Raw genomic sequence first — 14,509 nt, forward strand, 5'->3', positions numbered from 1 at the left:
GTGATCTGTTTTGGTAGTGAGTCTTCCTCTCTGTTTAAGAGAAATTTTAAAAATCATATAAAGATATAATTTTAAATAAATATATAAGTACACAAATAATCATAACATAAATGATCTGAATTATACTTATTTTAAGTATAGATGCATAATGTATAGAATATTTTTGCTGTAATATACTGATAAAATTATTTTAATAATTTATGTAAATATGTTATCTAAATTACAATAACTACATTTTACCCTTGAGTAAAATATAAATCATAATAGTCTAACTCTACTTTTAAAATTGTAAAGAGCTTATAATTAGCTCTATAAAATGTTAACATAAAACAATTTTGCATTGATCTCATTTTCCACTAGAGTGCAGTATAAATTTAAATTTAAAACTACAGTATCTAGAATTCCCATAGCAGTAGAAGCAAAATTAGCATTCTTATTTTGTGAATATGTAATATATGTATATTTATAACTACATATTTTATTCAACTTCAGTGGCACATATATTACAGCTAATAAATTACATATTCCTTCACCAAATACATAAGTATCAGACAAGTTGAAAAAATGTCATTGGAAAAGTCAACAACCTAAATCCATAACCATATGTTACTATAACTCTTTATCATAAGTGTAAATTGTTTTATATAGTCCCCTGACATATATTACTTCGGGACTTTAAAAAGCTATTTTAATTAGTTGTAAGATATTATAGCAAACTAAATGAGAAAACTCAAAGCTAACATATTATTATTCTCTTTTTAAAATTTATTTCAAAAATATTTTAGGCTTTTTTTGTATATTATCATTGAATAAAATGTCAGTCTTAATAAGACTATGGTCCCCATCATAATGTTAACTAAATGAACTCTCAGTGAATATTTAAAGTTTTGTATATAAAAATTAAATCAAGCGTGAAAGAATGAGAAACAAATACAACTTTTAAACGAGTCATTTTTTAGCAGACTTAGAATTATAAAGTTGAATTGGAATTTATATTTTGAGACACTACATTAGGAGAATTCTACATTAGTCTTCAAGTGACTTACAATGATTTTGTGGCTTGAATATCCCTGAAACCAAACAAGATTTATTTTAATCTCAAAAATAGAAACAAAGGTAGTTCTTAGTTTTAGAAAATAATTTTTCAATTAGAATTTTTATTTTCCAAAATTATTTTTAATTACAGTACAATTTTATCCTCCAAAGTTTTGAAGTATTAAGTAAAGTTACCAGTTTTATTAGCAAATATGTACAGATAGTGCCATATTTTCCTTTTTTTTGAACTATTTTTTTATTTTTAGGGACCAATCACATTCTCAGAGTGCCCTTCCTAAGCCCAGATGGGTTCATGCCACGTAGAATGTCTACCATAAATAACCATGCTTGATTTAATTTTTATACACAAATCTTTAAATATTCATTAGAGTTCATTTACTTAAGATCATGGTGGGAACCATAGTCTTATTTAAACTGACATTTGTTTAATGCTAAGATGCTAAAAATAAAGCCAAAAATATTTTAAAATAACTTAGAAAAAGAGAATAACAATATGATAAGGTGGCCAAGGTTTGAGCTATGATCTTATGCTCTCAAGCCATATTTTTTTAATGAGGCTGTTTTAATTATAAACCCAGTTCCCTTCAGAATGCACCAAATATTGTATTTTCATCTGTAGCCTACTTTGCATCTAAAACAGCTTATATAAAACTTAAGAATGGTATTCTCTAGAAAATTTTCCAAGGACTCAAATTAAGGAGGCATTATTTTGAATTAATTCTGGAGAAATGGTATGTCATAGAAATAAGTAGGAAAGAAACTCTGACAATAACTCAAAAGTGATTCACAAATGAACTATTTTCTCGTCCTATGTCCAGCACTTTCATAGGCACTTGGCATAAAAACACCCTACTTTTCCTTGGAGTTTAACAAAGCAGCATAAAAGTGTAGGTAGACTGTTTTTAGAATCACTTTTGATAATCAATTACAAGCTAAAAAAATCCCCAAATAACTGGTACTTATGATTGATGTTTGAACTTTGTAATTCAGCAGTAAGTTGCTTAAAATAATCATTTATTTTAAGAAATGGCCTTGTTTTCTCTTTCATTCATATTGCTTGAACTTCTAGAATTGTGTTTTTTTTTATAGATCGTCTTTTTAAAATACATTTTGATATCGTTGTGATTTTAGGTGTTCTTGATATCTGGTCCTTTACAGCAATATAGACATTCTCAAATTATTGCCTGTACCCAGTCTTCCCATAATTGACTTAGGAATGACATACTCAGTTCAGTGTTCTTTTTCATCCTCTCCTTTTTACTCTCAGAGGAGTGCATCAGATTCAATTGGAGATTCAGAATTTCTTCTAGCAGCTTCAAAATGTTTTTGTTTCAAGAAAAAGTGTCCTGAAAAGTATATTCACCACGACTGTGACAAACCCACTCTAATAAGAAGTACCCCTATGACTTACAGCTCATGGTAGTCAGACCTTTAGGAGTTTTGTTTCTGTTTAATTTTTTTTCTTTTTGTTTTTTGAAGGGGGGGTCTTTTGGGGTATTTGTTTGCTTGTTTGTTCGTTTATTTTCAGTGCTAGGGCTTACTCTCCTGGTGGTGCTCAGAGGATTACGTGGGGTATTGAAGATCAAACCCACCTAGGATGCATGCAAGGCAAGAGCCCTACTGCTTTCATTCCAGCCCCCACATCAGACCTTTGAACAGTTCACTTTCCAAAAGTGTAAGTAGAACATGCTTTTGCTAATAGAATACCATAAAGGTGATACAATCTATGATTACACTGGCACAATTATGTTACATAACACTGAAATACTCATTTTCTAACCAAAGTTATTCTCTTTCGAAAGCTTTGAATAAGCAAATTTCTGTTCTTGCCCATAGAATCACTTGGCAAGGAATGTAGGACAGTCTCTGGTCAACAACAAATAATATACAGGCCATCACAGGTAATGCAGGCCTCTGACAAGGATGTCAGGAAGGAGGAGCTAACTTCTCCAGTCAAACTTTATTAGCTGAGAACTCTGAATGACAGCTTGATATTAATTTCAAAATCCCCAGAGAATCAAGTCTGTGAACATCTCCTGTTACCAACTTTCTTATTTAATAATCCACATATATAATTGCCCTTTGCGCTCAGATGATACACTTTGTTTGGAACTATTTTGCTTGAAAATGCATATACTCACACAGAGTAAGTGGTATGTCACAGAGTAATTTGATAATCTGTCAAAACAATTTAAGTAGCCAATCAGATGATACTTTATTTAATGTTTGCTTGTTTTTTGCTTTATTGGCTTATCAACAGCAAGCTCCAAAGTTACACAATAATACATTTAAGCTGTTTTAAGTCTCTAAATTGTTTTATGATATTACAAAGCAATAGAAAATAAATGTTCCAATTATTCTGTATTAATAGTGAAATTAGAAAATAAACTTCAAAAATATTGTTATAAGCTTTAAAATATGATTTGTCATTTGCTATTGATTTCTTTTCATTATGTATCTTTGTTTTAGTGAGGGTCACATTTAGAAGGTCACATTTAGAAGGTCACAAGCTTGTAGGAGCCATCCTGTATTAGAGAACAAACCCACAGACTCTCATATGCAAGATATATGATCTACAACTGCTACTTCCCTGACCCTTATGAATACTTTAAATCATCAGATTTTAGTCCCTAACTGTGAACATATAAAGTATATTTGAGTAATGCCTATAAGTACTAGTCAATTCTTCCTCACATAAAGATCAAATTGTCTGATATACATCACTGGCAGAGATCTTTAATTGACTATGCTACTCTTACCTTAGTAGTCTGAATTTGTTTTAATGCACTTAACATATTGCTGTAGAGATACACAAATGCTTTAGTTTTGCAGTACTGGATATATTTACTTATTTGTATATCACTATCAAACTTTGATTTTAAGAGAAGCAGAAACCCACTTGAAAAATAATGAAATTCAAAGTAGAGAGAGAGTATTATGGAAATTGTCTGCCACACAGGCAGGGGGAGGCTTGGGATGGGGGGGGGTAATGGGGACATTGGTGGCAGAAAATGTGTACTGGTGAAGGGATGGGTGTTTGGTCATTGTATGACCAAAACTCAAACATGAAAGCTTTGCAATTCAATTAAAAAAAAGAAAAAAAATGATGAAATTATGTAATGGTTCTTTGTTTACAACAGTGTCCTTAACACATCTCCCATTATCTGAATAATACACTTAAAGATTATGTTTACAGATCTCAATAATGCCAGAATCTGTCAAAAACCAAAACATTACATGATTTTATTAAATTATGGCAACTATAACTTTATATTTTGGTTTTCAGGGCATACCCAGAGGTGCTCAGGGTTTACTCCTGACTTTCTGTCAGGGATCACTTCTGGTGAACCTCAGGGGACTGTGTGGGGTTCCATGAATTGAACCCAGGTCAGTACAAGCTAATTATACACTCTACCCACTTTACTACCACTCAGCCTTTAAGAAAGACAGTTTAAATCCTCCTCAATCACATTCAAATAGAAACTATACCAACTTATATTTATCCAAAGAACACAAACCCTAACTTGAAAAAATGTATATGCACACATGTTTATTATAGCACTATTTATAATAACTAAGGTCTATAGATAGCCCAAGTATTTAACAATAGATATATAAATTAAAAGTGGCATATATTCTCAACTGACTACTACTTAGCTATTAGAAAAGATGAGAAGATGAAATCAATATTTCACTAAAACATTGAAGGGACAAGAGAATCATATTAAGTAAAAGAAGGAAAGAGAATGACCAGCACTAAGGAAGTCTAAGCACTAAGGAAGCTCACTCATGTGTCTTATACAAAGAAATAAAAGTGGGCCAGAGAGAAAGTACAGGTGGTAATGTGCAGTTGATTTGGGGTAGATTCCTAGAGCTAAACATGGTTCCCAAGCATTACCTGAAGAGAGTCATGATTGACTCTGAGCACCTTATGATGAGAAGAGAGGAGAGGAGAGGAAGTGGAGGAGGAAGAAGAGTGGGAGAGAAGAGAGGTGAGTAGTGGATGGGAGGGGAGGAGAGAGGAGGAGAGGAGAGGAGAGGATAGGGACAATATTCAATGAAAATTTAGCCCGTGACAACAGAATTAAGGATACTACTGGGGCATGTAGGTAAGTAAGATGGAAGTGGAGGAAATGGCACCTCAGAACAGTAGCAGAGGGATACAGTGCTTTGGTGGTACAGTAGCATTTATGTCTTTATCACAGATATTAACTCGAGTAAGCCATGTTACTTAATATTAATAATAATAACACTGCAGATTTTATGTTAAAAGCTTCTAACCATTCCTTTAACATATGCACATATTACACATTGATAAATATAGTTGCATTACAAGTTTTGAAAGCATATAAATCATTATTCCTACTTTACATATTTGTTGGAGGAGGTCACTGAGAGACTGTTACTAGCTGCTTCTCAAGCTACACCTGGGCAATCAAAAGTCCTTTCTCTTCCTCTCTTCCTGAAATGTACTTTTGCCCACCTTCCCATCTTCGAAGGACACTTCAGGGATTGAGTCAGGAGAGAGTAACGATTCACTGAGCCCATCTGGACTCTACTGACAACACAATTCTGTTAAAGTCATTCCTTAAACCCCAGAGAGCGGCGGTAGGATATATGAAAATCTACACCTCTAGTGGCCACCCAATCAATCCTTATATGAGCAATGTTTCCTTGTTTATTAAACTACCACCTGCCACTCTTCAGTGGCCTGCCTCTTGGTGGTCCTTGACCTTTCTAACAAAAGAGCTTGTCTCATATTTCAGTTTGGCAAACTTAGAAGTTTACTAACCAACAATTTTGCTTTCAAACTGAAATGGAATTTAGCAATATACTGGGTCTCAGTACTATCCTTGATTTGTATCTTTTTTATGACTTTGTAGCTTGATTTTAAATAAACAAAATAAAAGCTTTAAATGTTATACATATTTAATGCCTTTTGAGACTGGAGAGATAATACAGAGGGGAAAGGTACTTACAAACATGTGTTTGACACAAATACAATCCCTGAAGCCCCATAAGGTGTCCTACAAAACTGTGAGAAATGATGCCTGAGTGCAAAGCTAAGAGTACATTTTGAGCACGGCTGGGTGTTGCCCCCCAAACAAGAAAAACAAACACATTTCATGACTTTATATCTCACTTCTATAAAGCAAAATACTTATTCGAAAGGATGTTATAATTTTCATTTAAGAGACGTGGGGTCAACTAAGTAAAAGAGGGGCTATGAGGGATGGTCAATGGTTGGCAGGTGTATATGGGGCTGACAGTAGGAAAGATAGAGAGAATGGACCAATATGACAATAATAACTGGAAATTATCACAATGGACAAGAACTCAGGGTTAAAAGAAGGTAAAGGGATATACCTTATACCTTTCAGCATCTGTATTGCAAACCACAAGTCCAAAAGGAAGAAGAAGAAGAAGAAGAAGAAGAAGAAGAAGAAGAAGAAGAAGAAGAAGAAGAAGAAGAAGAAGAAGAAGAAGAAGAAGAAGAAGAAGAGGAGGAGGAAGAAGAGGAAGAAGAGGAAGAGGAAGAAGAAGAAGAAGAAGAAGAGGAAGAAGAGGAAGAAGAGGAAGAGGAAGAAGAAGAAGAAGAAGAAGAAGAAGAGGAAGAAGAGGAAGAAGAGGAAGAGGAAGAAGAAGAGGGAGAGGGAGAGGGAGAGGGAGAGGGAGAAGAAGAGGGAGAAGGAGAAGGAGAGGGAGAAGGAGAAGGAGAAGAAAGAAGGAGAAGAAGAAGAAGAAGAAGAAGAAGAAGGAAGAAGAAGAAGAAGAAGAAGAAGAAGAAGAAGAAGAAGAAGCAGAAGCAGAAGCAGAAGCAGAAGAAGAAGCAGAAGAAGAAGAAGCAGAAGCAGAAGCAGAAGCAGAAGCAGAAGCAGAAGCAGAAGCAGAAGCAGAAGCAGAAGCAGAAGCAGAAGAAGAAGAAGAAGAAGAAGAAGAAGAAGAAGAAGAAGAAGAAGAAGAAGAAGAAGAAGAAGAAGAAGAAGAAGAAGAAGAAGAAGAAGAAGAAGAAGAAGAAGAAGAAGAAGAAGAAGAAGAAGAAGAAGAAGAAGAAGAAGAAGAAGAAGAAGAAGAAGAAGAAGAAGAAGAAGAAGAAGAAGAAGAAGAAGAAGAAGAAGAAGAAGAAGAAGAAGAAGAAGAAGAAGAAGAAGAAGAAGAAGAAGAAGAAGAAGAAGAAGAAGAAGAAGAAGAAGAAGAAGAAGAAGAAGAAGAAGAAGAAGAAGAAGAAGAAGAAGAAGAAGAAGAAGAAGAAGAAGAAGAAGAAGAAGAAGAAGAAAAGTGCCTGCCATAGTAGCAGCTGGGGAGTATTGGGGGTGAGGGGTGATGGGAGGGAATCTGGGGACACTGATGATTCTGGGAAATGTACACTGGTGGAGGGATGGTGTTCGAACACTGTATGACTGAAACCTAATAGTGAACAGTTTTGAACAGCTTTATAAGAGTGTGTCTCACAGTGATTCAGTAAACAAAAACAAACCAAAAAAAAAAAAAGATGTAGCATAACAACTTCAAATTTCCTTGTCCGTGCTTTGATTTTTTTGAATGCTTTATCATCTAAGTATTATTTATATAAATCAGAACAATGTTTTCTAAATATCAGCATCCTCTAGATGAACTCAAAGATCTTTTTTAGTGAGATCAGATTGTGAATTTACAGCAGCTGTATAAAGATTCATCAAACTATGCAGATCTCAACACTTTTCAGACCTGTGGCCTTTGGTAATCCCTTCACTTTATGACTGTTTTCCTTCATTTGTAAATGAGGAGTCAGGCAAATGGACCCTGTTCCTTTATAATGGAATAAGCTGTAATCCAGTCTGGGAAAGAGATATTTTGTACTCAAACACAAGTTACAATTATTGACCTCAGTATACCAGTTCTCATTCTCTCTCTCTCTCTCTCTCTCTCTCTGTTGGGCCACACCCAGCAGTGCTCAGAGCTTATACCTGGCTCTACACTGTTATTGGGCTGCTTGGACCTTACAAGGTGCTCTAGATCAAACCCAGGTTAGCCACATGCAAGGTAAGCACAATAACTGCTATACTATCACTCCAGCCCCCTGTCTTAAATATTTTAGGATTGATTGCACTTTTTTCCCCAATTTTCATTGATATCATAATTTGCACTACTCTTAAAGATAGTTATATTAAGAGCTTTTCATTACAGCACTACACACACCTTTAGAGTGTTTGTCTACCCCCACAAATGCCCCAAAGGCCCCTCAGCTAAACTCAACTCTTTAGATAAAATCATTGTTTCTGTTGCCTTGGGCTATTTGTTGCTCCCTTACTTTTTATCTTTATATTCCACATGTTAGAGAAAATCATTCTGTATCTGCCCCTTTCTTTTGACTCTGCTAGCAGAAAATGGCATGATTTCACCTTTTATTAGAGCAAAATATTCAATTCCACATTTTTTTTTTTTACAATGGGTGTGCATGTGTATGGGAAGGAGGTTGGTACACCTGAACATGCTTAGGGCTTATACTCTGTGCTCAAGGATCACTCCTGGTCAAAGTCATGGAACCATATTTGATGCCAGGAATCAATCCAGGTAGGTCAAGTGCAAGGCAGCCCTACTACCAGCTATACTCTCTCCAGCCCCTAATACAAAGTCTTGATCCATTCATCTAGATTCTGTACGGATGGGTTGTTTCCATGTCCAGGCTATTGTACTAAGCACTATAATGACCATAGGTTTGCATATCACTGTCACTGTCATCCATTCCGTTGATCACTGATTTGCTTGAGCAGGCCCAGTAATGTCTCCATTCATCCTAGCCCTGAGATTTTAGCAGCCTCTCTTTACTTGTTCTTCCCAATGGTGCCACATTAGAGGCTCTTCAGGCTCAGTGGAATGAAACCCATCATTGTTACTGTATTTGGCATATGAATACTCCACGGGAAGGCTTTCTTGGTAGCTTGCCAGGTTCTCCAAGAGGGAGAACTAGGTTATCAGATGTTGCATGTCTGCATAGCAGCTCTATGCTTCCAGGAGCTTGGTTTTATAGTCTCTGGATGTTGGCCATTGATGGGATTACACTGCTCCTGGGAGCAATTTATGGGTGTGACTACCTAGCTACTGGAAAATGGGGAATCTGGGTGGAAGAGGCCCATTGTCCATCCGAGCAGACTTGGAGATCTCGGCCCTGCATCCCACACACCTGGGTTCCTCTGCCGGTTACTTCACGCGTGAGGCTAGTCTGAGCATGTGGAGAGTGGCCTTGAGTATGTCTGTGACTGGGTTCCAGAGGTCTTCAACTGCCGGGGATCTGCTCGGGGTGGGGAGGGAAACTCAACCTGCACCCTCTGAGGGACCCTGATGAAAGCAGCCAGTAGCGGATGCAAGACTCTCTGTGTCCCTCTCTCCTGGGAGCTTGGTTTTATAGTCTCTGGATATTGGCCATTGATGGGATTACATGGCACTGGTGGCAGTTTCTGGGTGTGACTGCCTAGCTAATGGAAAATGGGGGATCTTGGCGGAAGAGGCCCAGTCCCGATCTGAGCAGCCTTGGAGATCTCGGGTCCCACACACCTGGGTTCCTCTGCGGGTTCCTTCATGCATGAGGCTAGACCGAGCATATGGAGAGGGGCCTTGAACATGGCTGTGGCTGGGTTCAGGAGGTCTTCAACTGTCCACTGTACTACCACTCAGCCTTTATGCAAATGTTCAATGAAAATTTAGCCTGTAACAACAGAATTAAGGATACTACTGGTGGATGTGGGTGAGTAAGGTGGAAGTGAAGGAAATGGGACTTAAGAACAGTAGCAGAGGAATGCAGTGCTTTGATGATACAGCAGCATTTATGTCTTAATTCACCAGAATTATTAATTCATTTAATTCACCAGAATTATTCACCAGAAGTGATCCCTGAATACAGAGTCAGGAATAAGCCCTGAGCACCTCTGGGTATGCTCTGAAAACCAAAAAATAAAGTTATAGTTGCCATAATTTAATAAAATCATTTAATATTTTATTTTTTGACAGATTCTGGCATTATTGAGATCAGCAAACATAATCTTTAAGTTTATTATTCAGATAATGGGAGATGTGTTAAAGACACTATTGTAAAAAAAGAACCACTACATAATTTCATCATTTTTTTTCTTTTTATTGGGTTAAAAAAGCTTTCATGTTTGAGTTTTGGTCCTACAATGATCAAAGGTTTACATATAGTCCATCTAATTAATAATTTCATGTTTGGGATTAGATGCTAAGAGATGATTTTGTGGGAGTTTTGTTCTTATTTTTAAGAAATATACATATTGTTTTCCATAAAAAAGAAATATAAATGGCTAGTAAACATATAAAAAGTGCTCATTGAACATTTTTCTATAATATTTATTTAGTTTTAGGTGCTGGTTAACCATTTTTCACACTTTATTTTACTCTAATTGTATCCTCTATACTAACTTGTAGAAAGCTGCATCTGATTAACACTTTTCAGAATTAAATACTCAGAACAAAATTACTCAAGCCCCAAAATCAAGAATAGACAAATACAAAGGATTGCTATAAATGTGACTGACTTCACACCCCAAATCTAATTTATTATTCTGTATGCCTCCATTGTTTTTTATTCTGGTAGTGCTGTATAGCAATTTAAAAAAGATACATGTTTTTTCCACTTCATAATTTCCTTTGAAATTGGGTTCTAGCTGTAAAATCTGAGTAAAATGATAGCTACAAAATTAAACCTAATAAAGTAGAAGAACTTAAAATCTAGAAAAATACCATATATACATTTGATAGAGAATATATATAATGTATATTTGCATAATATTATATTTGTATGTATTTATATGTGTGTAAACACATATGTGCATATATATGCACATATATACATACATACATACATACATATATATGTGTGTGTGACATGCCAGTTCTTCCAACTTCAGTGCTGGGGAATCACTCAAACCCATGGCGTCAAACATGAAAGGTAAGTGCTCTACCGCTGAGTTACATCCCATCTCTAGCCCAGCATGCCTCAGTTCTTAAGAAAATAAATGTCTTCTCTACTGAAATTTTTTATTTTGTGGTTCAGTACCTCTTTCTAAGTAGCAATTTTACACAGGAATTTTGTAGACTCAATATATTTATGGCAGACATTTATTTAATTAAAATCTATTAAAATAAGATCACTAAGCACTAATCAACACCATATGCTTTTCAGTCAACTAGCAATAAATATTTGCTTCTCAAGTTTATGCTAACTAATGAGGTACTTTGGGTGTTTTATAACTGTTTAAGACCACAATAACTCACAAAAATCAACTTTTGAAATATGAATTGCTCTCCTGCAGTGTCTAATTTAAATAGATAAGTAAATAGAGAAAAAAGTATCACATACCTTAAAACACTATTTAGACATTCTTGGAGGGAAATATATTTAAATGAAGCCAGAAGGGAACACATTTCTTCTCTGAAGAATATTTAAATATTCTATTAGTATTTAATTTTCAGAAAACTGGGGCTAATTTGGATATTTGTAGGCCTGGAAACAGTAAATTAATTCACATTATCTAATGCAAGACATTGGTGGACTGAAAAGTATTTATCTGCCTTCACGTTGTCAGAACTTTATATTATTTTGTGTGTTTTCTATTTCTCTTTAGATAATGACAGTAAACCAAATGTAAATATCTAAAAGTCAGTTTACTTTGACACGTACAAAAACAACAGTTCATAGGGAAGCTGAACAGATGATCCTCTCTCGACTGACATCCATGCTGTTCAGAGTGTCCCAATGTTTGAACACAAGCATGCCTTCCAAATAATGCCAGGCTACTCTATAGAGCTGTGTATATGCTGAACCTCATATGCCATCTGTTATTCTTTACTTTTTTGAACACACTTTTGCCCTGATGTGTTTGCATTGTTTAGAAAATGAACACTTACCATTAAATTCAACAATAAAAATGGCCCAGTGGGTGTAATGAAGCAATAAAAACAGTATTCTTGGTAAGTGTTATCATCACAGTTTGAGATTTTATATTGCTGCTGAGGAGTAATTTCTAAAACAATTACTGGTGGCAAATATATTAATAACATTCAAATACAGTCAAAGTCGAAAAGAAAATCTACAAGATAAAAACTTTGAAGTTCAAACTGACATTCTGTCCATGATATGGCGCATCCCCTGAGTTCACACCTCACAGCATGTGTTCATTCGTTCTCACTCATGTCTATGTGATGGTGTCTACATTTATGAGCCCTAGCAAATAGTTTTTGAGTGTAAATATTTTTTAAAAAATAAATTCCTTTTAAACTCCTGTATTTTTGAACTTGATTTAATTTAAAATAGTGAAAACATATATTTTTTTAATTTTTGAAATGTTCAAACTTAATTTCTCCAAAAACATGTGTTTGGGGTTTTGCTGTAGGCATTAAGTATATCTAGTAGCTACAAGTTCATAAAAACGATGACTAATATCTACTTAGGTATAGACTAGTATCACTCGAACGATCTGTAATAATTTGAAATTGACATAAAATTAAATACCAATAATGTTTTGTTGTTGTGTTTTCTCTTACCTGGAGATGCTCAGGGGTTACTCTTGGCTCTGAATTCAGGAGTTGCACCGATGGTACTCAGGGAACCCTAGGGATGTCAGGGATTGAACCCCAGCTGTGTTTGATGCAAGTGCCCAACCTGCTGTACTATCTCTCTATGTCCAAAATTTTTAAGGTGCATACCTCGGGGCCATACCCAGAATTATTCAGGTCTTACTCCTGACTGTGCAGTCAGGGATCACTCCTGGCAGGTATAGGGAACATACTGGAATATCCGGAATAGAACCCAAGTCTGCCATGTGCAAGGCAAGCACCTTACCCACTGTTCTATCTTTCCAGCCTCAACTTTGCAATAGGAAATAAAAAGAAGTCATACAGACTTCTTTTTTTTAACCTCTACATAAATAGCTTTCTATTACTTATAAGTTGGGGGTTAATTATTAACTAACTAAAAAAGAAAAGTGAAGAGTAACAGAACAGAGAGATGGCTCAAAGAGCTAAAGTATGAAATGCATGTGGGAGGCGTGAGTTTATTCCCCAGTATCATATGACTCCCATTTCATCGTCCAGAGCACCTCCAGTAGTATTTCCTATGCAAAAATTTGAGAGTATCTTTTTAGCATTTCGTGTATGTGCCCAGCCTTCCTAAAAACACTAAAATAATAATGGTATGACCACCACTTTAGAATAGTTATTTACAAGGAATACTCAGTTACATTCTTATATTTACAAAAGTGCTTAAAGCAGCCTAAAATGTTGATACTAATTTGTATTCATATTCAAACAACCTTTTTTTCTTAGATTATATGTGCTCTCATATATCTATAATAAAGGAAGTCATTCTTTATGAAATTATCATCTATTATTATTTCTGTTGCTGATTTAAAACTGTGAATTAAGTTTAATATTCTCTATTTTTTAAGTATAGCAGATATTCTTTTCTGTGATGTTTATTAGTTTGAATAATTAGTATTTGTTTAATTAAACATATATTAAATAATCTATTTTTTAAATGGTTTATTATAATATAAATAGTCCATTTGGTGGGGACTGTTTCCCAAATATGATAATTCAGAATTGTCCTTGGAGTAAATTCTCCTTCTATAGTTATTTATAGCTATAAATAGGATAAGAACATTTTATACAGCAGTTTATTGTTTTAAGCTATTAAACTGGCAAAGTAAAATTTACTCCAAAATCATGACACTAATAAAATGTGTATCATGACAGATTTTTGCCATGAAAAAATATCCATAACTATTTGAAAAATGGCAGAGCAAATGTTGTTCAAAAGAAATACAATAAAAATAAACACTATACTAAAATATTTCACTGAAGAAATAAAATAATCAAGACAGTGATTAAAATAATTAAAAATTATAATTAAAAAAACTCAAGATCTTATTACTGATGATTACAGAATTGTTTTGTAGTACCAATCTCTAAAATAATCAGTGGTGACTTCCAGTTTTGTTTAAACTATAAAATTCTGCCCATAAAACTCTCACCAATATAGATATTGGCATGATGACACATACAATAATTTAATTTCCATTTGCCCAGTTGTTCTAGTGACATACTACACATTCCTTTCCTTTACTACCCCACTTTTGTTGTTTTCATGGGTATATTCTCATAGTTGCATACCCCTTACCTCAAAATTAGAAAAATACTCTAGGATTAACATATCATTGTTTTCTTGCTTTGAAGGTGGTTATATAACATAAAATGGGGTCTTTGAGAGACAGAGATCTGTTATACATATGTATTTCATATTTTTCTATATATTATCTATATTACATATGAAAAATATGTATATATATTTTCTTTTTTTCAGGAGTGGTTTCAAGATGGTAATCATCATTCCTCACCTTTTTGTTGGAAATTGCCATGTCAACAAAAGGATATATGGCAAAACTGATGCCGTGTGACTTCT

Source organism: Sorex araneus, chromosome 4 (genome assembly GCF_027595985.1).
Source record: "Sorex araneus isolate mSorAra2 chromosome 4, mSorAra2.pri, whole genome shotgun sequence".
Taxonomy (NCBI): Eukaryota; Metazoa; Chordata; class Mammalia; order Eulipotyphla; family Soricidae; genus Sorex; species Sorex araneus.